Genomic DNA, 15053 nt, shown 5'->3' with positions numbered 1-15053 from the left:
TGTGTGCTGCAGACCAACATGCCAAAAAGCCCGGGACGGGGGAGAGATGGGAGGCCAGGCTGTGACTTCGGAGGTGCTGTTGCCTCAGGGAGAGGAGCTAGATGTAGAGAGGATAAATGGACACAGGTGTGACCACCGCCATCCTTGCCGTGGCACGGAGGTCTTTGTACAGGGACCTTTGTGAGCTGAGTTAAAAATTGAAACAGAGAGTGCAATGCATTCTTAGTTTTTAAAATAAAATGCTAATAGAGAACATTTTGTTTGTAAGAATGTAAAATGTTACATCTTTGTTAAAGAATAATAATTTGCTTCTGAGATCTTTGTGACTGAGATTTGAAATCTTAAGTATGGTTTTTTCTTCCATGTTTTATACATATGCACGTATACACATACATGTAAGGTATATAAAAGGAAAATAAGCATATCTGTATTCACATTTATATACACTTCCATAATGTGTATACTTCTAGTCACACATAAGTCTAAGAGACTATGACTTGACTTGATAACCATGAGAGGGTAATTAAATAATTTATCTGCTCTTAGCCTTGCTTTTGTATGTGAGCAGGGACCCTGCGAAACGCGCCTCCCGCGTTCCAGGCCTCACACAGCCCGTGCCAGGTTTTGGAAGCAGGAGTTTGTCTGCAGCCACTTCGGGAAACATGTGGTTGCCAGGATTGCCTAGAGCTCCAGGCTGTCTCCAGTCCCAGCCTCCCTGGGGTAGAAGCTGCCCTACCAGGGGCCTGGACATGGACGTTAGGGCCTGGAGCCAGGGACCGCTCCTGAAGCGGGGGGCTCCCCTCACGGTTGGGCATGAGAACCGAGGATAGGAGGCGGAACCAGCCTCGGGCCAGTGCACGGCCTCCCTGAAGTGCTTGCGGGAAGCCCCAGCTGTACTTTGCTGACCCCATAGACAGCACCACACTCTGTGAGATCCCCCTGGCCCACCCCTCAGGTTCCTAAAATGATGAAGGTTTCCTGAGCTCTGAATTTTTAGGTCTAGGCTAAAAAGTCCTGGGACAGGCTCACAGGGTTCTTTATGTAGAAATGATGAGTGTGCTGGTGACTCAGAGCAGGCACTGTACCCTCACTCCAGGGTCCTTTGTGCCAGGTGGAAACGAGCGTGTGGGTCACCCAGAGTCCCTGCATCCTCACTCCAGTCACTGCTCTTTGGTTTCTTAATTAAAAGCCTAAAAGCCTTGATAATGAAAATGCATTCTCCCCAGAGAGTCGAGTTTCCGGTTATGGAGGCTCACCTGTAAATGCCGTGCCAGGTCAAATATGCTGAGATCTGGGCCAGGTCCTGCTTCCTGCTCACGGCCAAAGCAGGTACTTCATTTGGGAGGTGACCCAGGGGGATATCTAAGAGGCCTGCCGGTCCCCGAGGGATGAATCCGCTGGCATTCACATTCTGCTCCGGCCTCCATCAGCTCCTTCCTACCTGCAAACTGCCAGCTTTGACGTTGCCATCATTGGAGATATGTTAGGGACTTGGTATGGGTTGATGCCCATAGGACCAGCAGATGGTGGAAAGGTGGGAACCAGGGCTGGGAGGGTGGTGACCACGGCCAAACTGAGAACCGTGGTGGGCTGGGAGGTCCATCTTCTGTCTGAAGTGTTTTTTAAAATAAAAAACATTGTCTCAGGAGCATGAGAGGGCAGGCCACAGACGGGGAGAACGCATCTGTAAAAGACTCATCTGAGAAAGGCTGTTATCCAAACCGTGCAAGGAACTCTCAAAACTCAACAAGAAAATGAACAACCTGATTAAAAATGGACCAAAGACCTGGACAGATACCCTAACAAAGAAGATACACAGATGGCAAATCTACACGTGGAAAGATGGCCCGCGTCTTATGTCATAGGGCGAGGCGTCACTGTGCACCCATCGGCCTGGCCAAAACCTGAACTCCGACACCACCACGTGCTGGTGGGTGTGTGGGCATCAGGACCCTCACTCATCGCTGGAGGAAGTGGGGCAGCTCCTGTGGGAGGCAGCATGGCGGTTTTCCGTGGAACTAAGCTCTCTGACCACAGAAGCAATCACAGTCCTGGCCGTTTACTCGGAGGAGCTGAAAGTTTACTTCCATGCGGAAATGTGCACACAGACATTGACAGCAGCTTTATAATTGCCAAAACTAGAAAGCAACCAAGATGCCCTTCAGCAGGTGAATGGACAAACTGTGGTATGTCAGATACTGGGATATTATTCAGCACTAAAAAGAACTGGACCCCTAAGCCATGAAAATACACAGAAGGATCATAAACGCATGTTGCTAAGTGAGACTCCAATCTGGAAAGGCTGCCTGCTGTCTGAGTCCAACCACAGCACAGTCTGGAAAAGGCAAAGCTGTGGAAACAGTAAAACAATCAGCGGCTGTCAGGGATTGGGGAGGGGAGAGATGAATGGGAGGAGCATAGGGGGTGTGTAGGGTGGGGCAGCAACTCCAGGTGGGGCTTTCATGGGGGATCCATGCCGTTCCACGTCTGTGAAACCCACAGAGTGAGCAGCAGCAGGCCGAGTCCTCGTGTGAGCTGTGGACTGTGGGTGGTGGTGCCGTGTTGATGCGGGTCTGTCGGTCGTAGAGACATGCTGGTCTGGTGAGGGCAGGAGAATGATGGAGGCTGTGCCTGTGCTGGGAAAGGATATGTGAGGACTCTCTGTACTTTCCTCTTGATTTTGCTATGAACCGAAAACTGCTTTTAAAAACGTCATTGAAAAGGCAAACAAAAAAGTGCTGGCCAGACAACATCAGTGTGAGGGTGTGGCCTGTGTTCTACGTTCAGAATTTCCCTTTTAGAATACACGTATCTAAATTTTTCAAAGTTAAACCTTTGCATTAAGTAACTCACTACCAAGTTACAGTATCAGCTTGAGCACTGCCAGGATGGCCAGGATCCTGTATCCTGACAGGCTTCTCCCCTTACAGGTGCAGTTGACGTCCATGGCCACATCCCAGTAAGCGGCAGGGCTGGAATCAGGAGTCAGGCTTTGCGGGACAGAGAGGAAGTGAGATCTTGTAAGCACGTGGCTGAGGGCGGGCAGGGAGGAGCCCGTGGCGCAGGGAGTCGGCAGGGATGACTTTTTGACCAGTTTTCCTTATCGCTGAGGCCTTCTTAGACTTGGGGAGTTGGGAGTCCCCACTCTCGGGTGCCTCAGAAACCAAAGGCTGCTTGTAATGCTCAAGTTCCAGATGCCTCAGGGGGAGGTACCTGGGTTGTTGGGTACAGTTCCGTTATTTGCTGCTCGGTGGGATTTGCCCGCAACATTTCTGATTGTTTTTAAGAGCTGATGTTTGAGCTGCTTAAAATCACATATGGATGTCGATTTATCTATAAAAGTTAAGAATGGAATTTGAGTGCAAAGAGTTGTGAAAATGCTCAAGGTTATGTACTAATGTATACATTACATTTGTGGAAATATTTGAAAGTGCAGGATTTACATTAAACACTTCTCTTGATTTTTGTAATATCTACCTGTCATTTTCCCATTTGATTAATAGATGTCAGAGGGCTTAAATTTTGAGTGCCTGAATTCACTGAAATTAAAACTTCTTACATCAAATGTAATTAAACTGAATGTAGCAACAGTGCGTGCTTTTATAAGTACTGATTAAAAAATATATAAAAACACATATCCATGAACATGCAGATGGGGGCAACATATTAAACCATGGAAGTAGAATTAGTATTGTTTTCTGAGAAGACAAATTTTTAAAAAGCTAAGGGGTCTTATAACTTTCTAGTTTCCAACTTATTTGCCCTAAAGTGGAAGATTGACAGCAGCAGAAGAGGAGATCCTGGGCCAGTGCAGGCTCTGGGAGCAGCGGGGTGAGTGCTGGAAGGAGCTGGCTGGAGGCAGAGCCAGGGAGGTGCTCAGGCCAGGACGGCCTCAGGGCACGCGGCTCAGTGAGTGAGAAAAGGTTCACATTTCTTGGAGAGCCCTTGACTCTGCCCACGGAAAACCCAAACTCCTTCCAACGGGGATGTGCATCTCATGTAAAAGTTGTTACTCCCAGAAAGAAAGCCAGTGGATGTAGAAATTTTATGTATGCAGAAATAATTTCAAATTTGTTTCTAACCTTATCCTTTTCTTCCCCCATCTTAATGTGTGGTGACTTTCTGCAGGTGACGCACACATCTTAGGAGAGCGCTGTATTTCAGTTGCTGTTGGCTCTGATGTGACTTTGTGGTGTCCGATGTTCTTGTTCTGAGGTTCTGCCCAGAACGGGGCTCCTCCCTGCTGAGCGTTGCTTGTTGAAGGCCCGTGTGGAAACTTTCCCTGTAAGCTCGTTGACCGCAGCAGTCTTGGTTAAGAAACCTTTGGACCTCCTGAGACTTCACACAGCCTTCTAACCTTTCTAGTGTGTCCTTTTCATTTTACTGTTCCCCATTAACCCAGATGTTTTCTAGAATGTAAGTAATTGCTGAATGCACGGTGGGGGGTGCCCTCCGTTGGCTCTGGGGAGAAGCATGGCTGTTTCTCCGGGTGGAGCTTCCCGCCCACCATGGTGTGCTCCAAGACGCAGCAGGGTTCTTTGGCAGAAATAATCGTCGAAGGCCTGCGTCTCCGTGGCAGGGTGGCTGTGGGTATGGGACCTCGCGGCCATACCGGCCCCTCCCCATCAATGGCACCACGGAGAGGAGCAGGGGGAGGCCTGGGATCTGTCTCCAGAGTCACAGATGTGCTTCCGAGACTGCGTCGTCCGTTTGTAACTAGACATGCAGAGAAAGTGTTGGAGATCAGCAGGAGACGGTGTCTGTCCCTAATGAGCTCAGGCGTGCCCTTGAGAGGGTCAGGTTTCTGTGCGGCTGATCTGGACTCAGCCTGGCTGTGGCAGTGCAGGTGACTGCTGGGCTTTGGCAAGGCTGCACCCACTATCCGTCTGAAATGTCCCCCTTCCCTGGCTCGCGGTGCCAACTGGGCCCCCAGGCCTGATTTCCCGCCAGGACGGAGGCCCTGTGTATGTGTCGGGGATGGGGGAGGTGGGGGTCCTACTTTATTGCCGTATCCAATGGCACGCGGGGTCAGCACTCAGGAAACATGTGCTGTGTGGGTCAGCGATTGAGTTCAGAAACCTGGAAAATTCAGCAGTGTAGGCTTTGGGCATGACCCGTCCAGCCTTGGGGCTCTTTCTTTCTCTGAATTTCCTTCCATGGCATCCTCCTCATCCCAGGGGCCCCTGTTCCCATATGGCTGTTGGCAACTTCACAGGTTCCTCTGCCTCCCCTCCCGGGCCCTGGTGTGACTGGGGCAGCTAGTAGCTGTGCAGACCCCACAGCCAGTAGATCGTTGGTGCCAACGCCTTGGGCCTGGTTTACTTGAGTCAAGGACGGCAGTACATGGCTGAGCCCACCCCGAATGCCTGGATCGGAAGGCCTTGGGTTGCAGAGGGGTGGGGGTTGGATATTGAAGGACAACCTGCAAAGCAGAAGGGGAAATGGCTGTGCTGATGGGCAGCTAGAGGAGTCTGTGCAGAGCCTGGGACCCAGTGCAGACACAGAGCTGACATGGGCAATGCAGTGACACGGCCACCGTGGAAGTGGGCAAAGTTACAGGCTTCAGACCGATATGGAGGGGCTGGTCTAAAACGATCCTCATTTTCCTTTAATCCTAACAATTGCTGGCTTACAGGGTGGGGGAGTGAGATCTGTGGTGGCCGCGAGGAGAGACAGGGATTTTAATTAAACCCCTCTTTCTGGGAGAGGGGAGTAGCCGTTTCTGTAGGGCGGTGAGCATCGTCATCTCAGGCAGCTCAGGCTGCTGTAACGAAACACCATTGACTGAGCGGCTTATGAACAACAGGAATTTGTTTCTCACAGTTCTAGCGGCTGGAAGGCAGGATCAGGGTGCCGCACGGGTGAATTCTGGTGTGGGCTCTTTCCTGGTTGGCTCACACCTCTCTGGCCCTGACACAATGGGAGGGTGAGGGATTTGCTGGGCCCCTTTCTGAGGCACAAATCCCATTCAAGGGTCTCCAGCCTCGGGAACTCATTACCTCCCAAAGGCCTCCTGACAGCATCACATTGAGGCTGAGGATTTCAACCTGTGTTTTGAGGGGCAGGCAGGCAGTTTGTAACCGTCACCCTCTTTGTGTATTTCTGACTCAACATTGAGTCTGCCTTTGGCTCTCCAGTGGACAGAGCCTGTGTGGACACTGAGCAAGGTCAGAGCTGCAAGCATGTACACATCGGGGGCAAGGGAGCTGCCAGGGGTGTGAGAACGGGGTTTCAGCATCAATCGGAGCTGCTTTCCTGGCAAATGTACTCATAAGCTATCCTGGCAACATTTGCTTTTCACGAAGAGTCGATGAGGCAGTGGGGGCAGCAGGCGGTGTTGCCAGAAGCTTGGAACTGATGAGCAGCAGAGAAGGGGCAGAGGCCACGACCTTGGGGTAGTCAGCAGTGCCAGGTGTCTGCCCTCCAGGCCTCACGTCTGTGACTGTGTAGAGACCGAGCCGACCGGGGCTTGCCGGCCAGTGTGGCTCTCATACAGGTGATTATCGCGTTGTGCTTTCTATGTAATGTTCCCTCAACCCCATGCCCACCCCACCAATTTCTGTGCCTAGCAGAAATGATGCTGCGTTTCCTTGATGAAGCCTTGAGTTTCCTGTGGAGATGTAGGAATAGCACGATTTGGCTCACGTCAAAATACTTTGCAGTGAAGCTGCACGGAAGAGGTTTCTAGGCTTCCATTTGACGTTTTCAACAATGCCTGAGTGTTACAGGACCGTCTTGCTTGTTAAAAAGCACCAGATGAAAAAGGCTACTGGTTAATAAAGGAGACTTTTTACATTAGCACAGAGAGGGTGGCTTGAGATAAATTCAGCGTAACGTAGGTGTGTTGGTAAGCCATCAAAAGGACCATCTCTCTGCTGGTGACACATGTTTTCCGGTATTGGTTTTGTTCTGTAAAAGGATGACTGGCATTCGGTAGAGTCATTCCAGAATTCACCTGGAAGGCGTCCACATGGTGCCTTGTTTTCTCCTGACATTCTGGGCACCACGAGGGATTATTCCTGTCTTCAGCACTAGCAGGAGACTTTTCCTGAACACCTGCTCCTCTTTGGCGTTGTGGGTGTGAAGGGGTCAGAGTGAGCCTGTCTTCATGGAGTTTTCAGACACCATGGGGATAGTGTGGCACGAGTGTCGGGCTCGGGTGGGAGGGAGACTTTCCCCAGAAAACACTTGCCGTTTCCAGGACGGCCCTCGACCCCTCTTCCCTCTGTTCCTCTGCGTCATGTCTGAATTAAGGCTGTTCTATCGTAGCGGGGGTGTCATGTTAACTGGAAGTGTGCTTTTTTACTGGGCAGTAAGTAAATTAATGGTACATTTGCCAAGGACAGCGAGGTTTGATTTGATGAATCCAGTGGGGGAAAGGAGAAGGGGCTTGGCTGTGTGGGGATGTATGTGATGGGAGCAGAATGGAGTAGCCATGCAGGCTGTTGGGATGGAGGGGCCACGCCCACATTTCCATGGGATCCGTCGCTGTTTGTGCCACTAGACCTGAACCTCTGTCTCTACTTCTAACACCCGTATAGTGAGGAAGCCCCTGATGGGCCTGAGTTGTTACTTCCCATGGCCATTGCTGGGAAATGCCCCAGACGCCTCTCCAGGCTGGTGACGGCCCTGGGCCTGGACACGGGCTTTGTCCTGAGTTGTTTCTTCTTGTGGCCATCGCTGGGAAGTGCCCCGGACACCTCTCCTGGCTGGTGACGGCCCCAGGCCTGGACACTGGGTTCGTCCTGAGCTCTGCGAGGGGCTTTGGCTCCACGTGCAGCAGGCATCTGTGCATCCCTTTGGATGTGAGATGTTGGCGCTCGGCTTGGAGGCCAGCGCAATCTGGGTGTGGTCAGGATCCAGTTCATCCTTTGGAGAGAGAGCACCTGCCCAGGGACCCCTCTGAGGTACATAGTCATGCAGTGCCCTCACAGGATGCCCGGTCCCCCGAGAACTTCCCGCCATTCCCCTGGACCCTCAGGTATAGGAGTCAAGTTTGGTGTGTGTGTCACAGGCGGGGGTACTGAGGACACCACGTGCCTGCTCGTGCGAAGACCTGAAGTGCTGCGTGAGCTCGTTCCCAAGGGGCCGTTGGCATCTGGGGGCCTGTGGGTGTCTTTCCACTGGCAGGAAATAATGGGTGGCCCATGTTACCTTTTGTGTGTTTTTTTTTCTTTGCCGAAAAGCCCTAATGCCAACGTCGCTGTCCTGCTATTGGAACCGCCCACCTCAGGCTCACTGGCCCTCCTGTTTCTGGGCTGCTGCAGTGTTGTGTTGGGGTAACTGTATTAACTTCGTTTGAATTTTCTTCCTGTTCTTTTGGAATAAGTGTTGATAGTTTGTGCTGCTTGTTCACCCCAGAGGCGAGGATGTCCTTTAGGCCTGGAGGAGCACAGCCCCTGGAGGGAGGTGCCGGGCCTCTACCTCTCATGTCATCAGCAGCCCTCTCCACACGTCTCCTCTTCACTCCTCGTGCCCACGGCTGGGGTCACGGGCCGCTCGCTCTGCTGTTTGAGATCCTCGGAAAAGATGTTTGCCCTGAAGAGAGATTGGGGGTGTGTGGCTGATTTTAAATAGGAGGAAATGATTGTAACAGAATGAGCAATGCCTAGCACTTAGTCTCAGGCTTGAGAAATTGTGTTTTAGAAGCAAGGTATCCCCAACTCCGGTTTCCTTCAAATTAAATCTTTTAAAGAGTCCACAAATATAAATAGTTAAAGCCTAAAACTATGCAACAGAGGGCCTAGAGCCCAAGCCACTGCCACCTCTGACTCCAAGACACCTCAAAAACTTGGCCCTCCTCCTCAGAGAACCCCCCTTCTGCTCCTCCTTCCACACTGCTCCCTCCACAGTGCTCCCTCCACACTCCTCCCTCCACACTCCTCTTCCGCCCCCTCCCCTTCTTCCTTCCTCTCCCCTTCTTCCTTCCTTCCTCCCCTTCTTCCTTCCTTCCTCTCCCCTTCTTCCTTCCTTCCTCCCCTTCTTCCTTCCTTCCTTCCCTTCTTCCTTCCTTCCTTCCTTTCCTCCTCCCTCCTCTACCTCCTCCCTCCTCTTCCTCCTCTTCCCCCTCTTCCCCCTCTTCCCCCTCCCTGTCCTTGGGCAACCTCCATGGAACTCTGGTTCAAAGTCACTGGTCTGTGGGGCCGCCCATTTGATAGACGACCACGCTGGGGATCAGACACAAGTGACTGACTCAGACCAGCTCGCATGTCGTCTCCTGCCTCCCGTAACACCGGGTTGTCCCTAATGGAAGAGAATCAATGATGCTGCTTCACTGATCTCCAGGGAAAACAGGTTGATAACAGGTTATAAACATGGGAATGTTTTGGAAAAAGCGTCGTCCACTTGTCAGCTCCATCTCTCCTGCCCGGAAGATGTAGGGGAAACCTGCCTTCAGCCCACCCTCATCCCATAACAGGACAGAGGACAAAGGGGCAGAGACCCAGGTCCTGTCAGTGCCCCCATTTCCTCCTCATGGTGGAAGTGGAAACCATCCCACTGGACTAGATTTTCCCGGGAAGCCCCTTCACCCTGAAAGCAAGGAATCTGGTTTGAGCACACACCATTCTCGGTGCCATGACTTTCTGCTGCTGAACCCTGCATACGTGGCCCATTGATCTTGCTAGTCCAGTGTTACTGGGTCCTGGGAGTTTCTGTGGGCTGATGGCAGGTGTTTACCATTGTGTTCAGAGGGGAGAACAGAACTTTATTTGTCGAAATCAGATGATAACCATTGCCATGTGATTCCTTGGGTTGGTTTGGGTGGGGGGTGCTCAATGCTTTTCCTGAGGGCTAAGTTCTAGTTTGAGACCGTCTCTCTTTGTCGCCCAAGCTGGAGTGCAGTGGTGCGATCTTGGCTCACTGCAACCTCTGCCTCCTGGTTTCAAGCAGTTCTCCCTGCCTCAGCCTCCCAAGTAGCTGGGATTATAGGTGTGTGCCACCACGCTTGGCTAATTACAAAAATATTTAATATAGGCTGGGTTTTGCCATATTGGTCAGGCTGGTCTCGAACTCCTTGCCTCAAATGATCGGCCCACCTTGCCCTCCTAAAATACTGGGATTACAGGCTTCAGCCACTGTGCCCGGCCTGATCCTGACATCTTTTAAAGCTGCCTTCATGTACCAAAAGCCAGTCTATGTTTGAAAATCAGTCTTGAAGAGCCTAGGAGGAGAGGGATAAGCTTCAACTAGGTGAATAACTATGCATATGTTAAAAATATGAGCCAAAATCCTACCCCAAATGTTAACTCTTCTGCTTTGCGTATTATATCCATTTATAGTTATTTCAGCACTAAGATTTTTAAAGACTCTTTTGATAATTATGGAGAAATTACTATTAAAACTCAGCTGCATTTGTAACACTTCAAAGAACTAATTGGATGACATCATTTTTCCCAGAGGCATTTTGGATTGTTATATAATTAATGTTTATCTCTTTGCCAGAAATCTTTTTTTTTTCTTTTCCAGAACAGATACCTGAAAAGAAAATTTCCTTTGCATTAAGTGTTATTTCACTGTGTGACAATCAATTTTTGAACGTGAGAACAAGATCATCATGTATTTTTGGGATAAATCTTGCTTAATAGTGATAATGCTAAGTGTTAAAATTATGCAACAATTTGTTTCTTTGAAAATTACTATTTGCCTGCTCACCAGGTGGGAGCTGATGAGAACGTGGATGTAAAAATTAAATTGTATTTAGCTTGTATAAAAGAAGTTTTTAAAAAAAAAAGCTTTTTTTTTTTGTTTTGTTTTGTGCTACTACTGAAGTTGCTTCGTTGTGGAAATGAGGTTATTGCAGGCACCTAGAATTTTATCTCCTTGTACAATGGGAAGAAATTCTCCAACAAGCACAGGAATCTGACTTTCTGATATTGAGACTCCTAGGCATCAAGCCCCGTGGAAAGGTTGGTGATTTACGTGAGCGTTGGCGTTGATGTGGGCACCCTCCAAGCCGGACGCAGGGAGCAGGGAAGGGCAGAACAGGCCCCTCAGGAGCCATGAGAAAATCAAGTGTTGGCAGCAGTGGTGAGGGTTGATGTCAGGGGCCAGGAGGAGGTGGTGAAGGGAGCATGTGCCTCAAGGCAGCCCTGGAACCCGTGGTCCCTGCAGTGAGGTCTGATCTGCAGGGGATGTGGACGGCCATGTGGCGAGGCCCACGGACAGCCTGGACTTGGCTGCCTCAGAACTCTGGTGGACGTTGCAAACGGCCCCACAGGGTTGCAGTGCACATTCCTCGGACAGAGAGAAGACGCTTGTAACTGTTCTCGGCACGAAGCCAGCGCCCTGTGAACAGTGGCCACTGCTGTCGTGACTGAGTGCCGTGCAACTGGAGGCATTTGCTCTGCTCAGTTCACTTAATTGGGCCAGGAATGGGGTTGCCCTGCCTTCAACAAGCTTGACGCATTGAACGAGGACTCAGTAAAGTACTCTGTAAATATGCTCTCCTGGCTAGAGTGAGCAAAGCCCAGGGAGAGAGTGGTTCCTCAGTATTAGACAGGTGTTTGGCGGGGCCAGCTGTGTGGCTGCCAGAGCGAATGTGACCAGGAAGCCTCTGTTCCCCCGGAGGTGGCCAGCGTAACTGTTACACGTGCCGTAGGTAGAAAGTGGGCACTGCTGGGAAACTTGCTCATGCTGCTGTTTCCTGATTGGAAATTCAAGGTTTCTGAGCATCCTACATCGAATTTGTACATTGCTGAGACTGTACACCTTTCAACACTTGTTTTTTCCTGCTTTTCGGATCTATACAACCTGATATTTGGCCGTGGCTTCCAGAACAGGCTGGATGCAGAGTGAAGTCCTCTCCTCACTGTCAATCTTTGCAGATGTCTTTCTTGAGAGTCTCAATTAGGTTTTTACTTAACTAGACTTTTTAAATTGCCATGCACATTACCAGTTACAATCGTGAGCTAACATGGGATTTTGGTTTTACTTTGATGAATGTTTAACATTTGCATGCTGGATGTAGGGGTGGAGGTCATTTATCTGCTTTTCATTTCCTTCTTGGTTATACTTAGTGACTTTCAGGTACGGTGTGGAAAGCCTGGTACAGGGTGAATTGCAGGCTGCAGTGTGGTGCGGTGGACGAGAGGCGTGGGCTGCAGTGTGCACAGTGGATGAGAGTGAAGCTATTTCCATCCTGGAGGGAAACACACAGGAAACAATTTAAAAAACTGATCATCTAGCTTGAATGAGGTCCAACAAATTCAGTTTGCAAAGTTTAACTTCCAAGTTAACTTAGTAACTTTTCCCCTAAGTCATTAATTTAGTAGCTTATGTTTATTGCCTAAAGCATAATAGTCATAAATTCTAAAATGAAGGACTAAACATGTAATAATTTAGGCATACAGCACCTGAAGGGAAAACTGCCAGTATGCTAAAATATTGGATACAGATGCTCAAAAAATATAATGTAGCATTCTTACAATGCATGTGCTTTTAGCATGTAACTTGGTGAGTAGTTTTGAGCTATATTTGTAGGAATGTGTATCTTGAATACTTTAGGACACCACTGGAGATGTGTGCTTGAGAGGTATAAATACTGAATGTTCTTCTCCCTTCCTTTAAATGAAAAACATTAGCTCCCTTGATTTTTATTTTTATTTTTTGAAGTGGACTCTCACTCTTGTTGCCCAGGCTGGAGTGCAGTGACGCAGTCTCGGCCCACTGCAACTTCCGCCTCCAGGGTTGAAGTGATTCTCCTGCCTCAGCCTCCCCAGTAGTTGGGATTACAGGTACCCACCACCATGCCCCGCTAATTTTTGTATTTTTATTAGAGATGGGGTTTTGCCATAGTGTCCAGGCTGGTCTCGAACTCCTGACCTCAGGTGATCTGCCCACCTCGACCTCCCAAATTGCTGGGATTACAGGCGTGAGCCACTGCGCCTGGCCAGCTCCCTTCTATAATGATTTATACAGTAGTTTTTGCTTTTCGTTTTTTCGAGACGGTGTCTCACTCTGTCGCCCAAGCTGGAGTGCAGTGATGCAAATCTGGGCTGACTGCAGCCTTCACCTCCTGGGCTCAGGTGATCGTCCCACCTCAGCTTCCTGAGTTGCTGTGACTAGACACACGTCACCATGCCCAGCTTTATTATTATTATTATTGGTATTTTTAGTAGAGACAGGGTTTTGCCATGTTTTCCAGGCTGGTCTCGAGCTCCTGGGCTCAAGCAATCTCCTGGCCTCAACCTCCGAAACTGCTGGGATTACAGGCGTGAGCACCACATTTGGCCCATTTTTTTTTTTCTTCCAGGATTAGGAGTCGACTTTCAGAAAATCCTTCAACCTTGCAAGCTTAATTTTCCATAAAAGTATTCCTCTAGGATAAAAACAAGACACAAAGAAGTACGTGTGGACTGCAGTTAAAAATTTTCAACACAACTTAGCTTAGGAAAGTTGACATTTACAAAGAGCAGGAGGCCCGTTCAGTGCCTTCTAGGCACTGGGAATGGCGGTCTGTGGGCGACCCTAACATGTGCGGCGTCCTGAGACGTGATCGTGGTGTTCACGCTTTTACCGAGGGCTTCCCGGGAGTACCAGAGGCTGTTCTTCTGCGGTCGGCCAGCCAGGCAGCAGCTGCTGGAGAAGGAACAAATAGCAAAAGACAGATGTACACGGTGTTATTGTGGCAGAGAGGTTAAAACCAGGGTCACTTTGTTCTTACAGTTTTAAAAAGCTAATAATGAAGTCCTTAAATATGTTTAGGATTTCAAAGTAGTTGTGGGTGTGTCTGTGTCTCTAGCTCCCGTTCGGGTGCTTCCTGCGAAGAGAGCTCAGAGACGCCACCTTTCCTTGATGAGGTGACAGGGCCTGGAGAGGTGTGAACCCCGTGGTGGGGGGATGACTGACCTGGGGTGTGTCTGGGTCAGTGTGGGGATCCAACCCCACTCCACATTCCTGTAGGGAATCCATAGTTTTAAGTCTTTATGATAGGGGTTAAAATAACCTGGAAGAGGTGTTATTTTTTAAGAAGTAAGTGCCATGCTCTTTTTTCCTCATACTTTTCCGTGTTTAAGCAGCATTGAAGGATAAGGCACTAGTAGCATGTTGTTTTGAAAACAATGTTGTTGGTTATTTTACGTTGAATATGGTACTAAGGTTGCCTGGTAACAGAAGTTTTCCTTAAACAACATAGAACTCTGTTGAATCTGTTGCCCCATTGTCTGAGCCGTCTGAAATCAGTGCAGTAGCAGCTGAAGAGGCCTCTTCCCCTTGGAGGAAGCCGCTGGATTGGCAGGAGGCACCGCGCTTGACTGAGGGAGTGAGGCGCCTTTGCAGGGACCCCACGTGGCCCCTGCAGCTCTCTCCTGCCCCCTGCTGGTTGGCCAAGCAGCCTTGCGACAGTGTGCTCAGTGTGAATGTTCACTGGGGCAGACCAAGGCTTTTGTTCCAGAAACACTGACTTCAGAAATGGCCGGCTGTGTGTGTTGAGCATGGCAAGAAAGACTTACGTGTGTCTTAAACCTCTTGAACAAAGCAAGTTGATGTTTCAAATGCATCTCGAAGGCTAATGACTTTGCTATGGTCAATATTCAGGAGAAAAGAGGGTTTGATGAAACAGAAAGACAGGAGTGGCAAGGGACGTGCTTGTGCCCCGTATGACTAAGCGATGTCCTGGCCGTTCCACACCACGGCCTCTGAGCAGCCAGCCTGCAGATACTGGGTCAATTTAGATATCCCTGATCTCTGCAGAGGTTTGATCAGGTAGCCCAAGAGCAGATAAACACAAACGCTGACTGGAAACCCTGGCACACGGAGACACTGGAAACAGCAAGCTGCTATTAACATCATAGTAAGAGACAGTCGCCTGCTCTCAGGGGTGTCAGTTTCTTTTGCTTCTAGACGTTCATCTGCGTTACAATACAGTTTTGCTCAGTTTATCCCCATTACTCCACTGTCTTCGCTGTTAAAGTCTCAGCCAGCACTTAGCTCTGACACTGCAGGAGTTTCACTGTGCGGCTGACCAGGCCTACCTGGCTTGGCTGTAAAGCAGGTGAGATTTTCCGGAAGGCAGTGACGAGAACCCGAGGCAGGAAAGAGCATTGCTGGTCTAC

The 15053-nt window shown here is 49.7% G+C and overlaps 1 protein-coding gene across 12 annotated transcripts in view; it reads left to right on the top strand.

Moving 5' to 3' along the window:
* The window catches only part of LOC139361621 (disco-interacting protein 2 homolog C-like), a 247810-nt gene that overhangs the window by 135434 nt on the left and 97323 nt on the right, over positions 1–15053 (top strand). Inside the window, exon 1 of one of the 12 annotated variants that reach the window (XM_071090246.1) lies at positions 2438–3020. The exons of the other annotated variants lie outside the window; for them this stretch is intronic. The gene's annotated coding sequence lies outside the window, so the exon portion shown is untranslated. Of the gene's footprint in view, positions 1–2437; positions 3021–15053 lie in introns of those variants that run through there. 12 annotated transcript variants of the gene reach the window in all.

Source organism: Macaca nemestrina, unplaced genomic scaffold (genome assembly GCF_043159975.1).
Source record: "Macaca nemestrina isolate mMacNem1 unplaced genomic scaffold, mMacNem.hap1 Scaffold_74, whole genome shotgun sequence".
NCBI lineage: Eukaryota > Metazoa > Chordata > Mammalia > Primates > Cercopithecidae > Macaca > Macaca nemestrina.
This window is presented reverse-complemented; position numbering and strand designations above follow the sequence as displayed.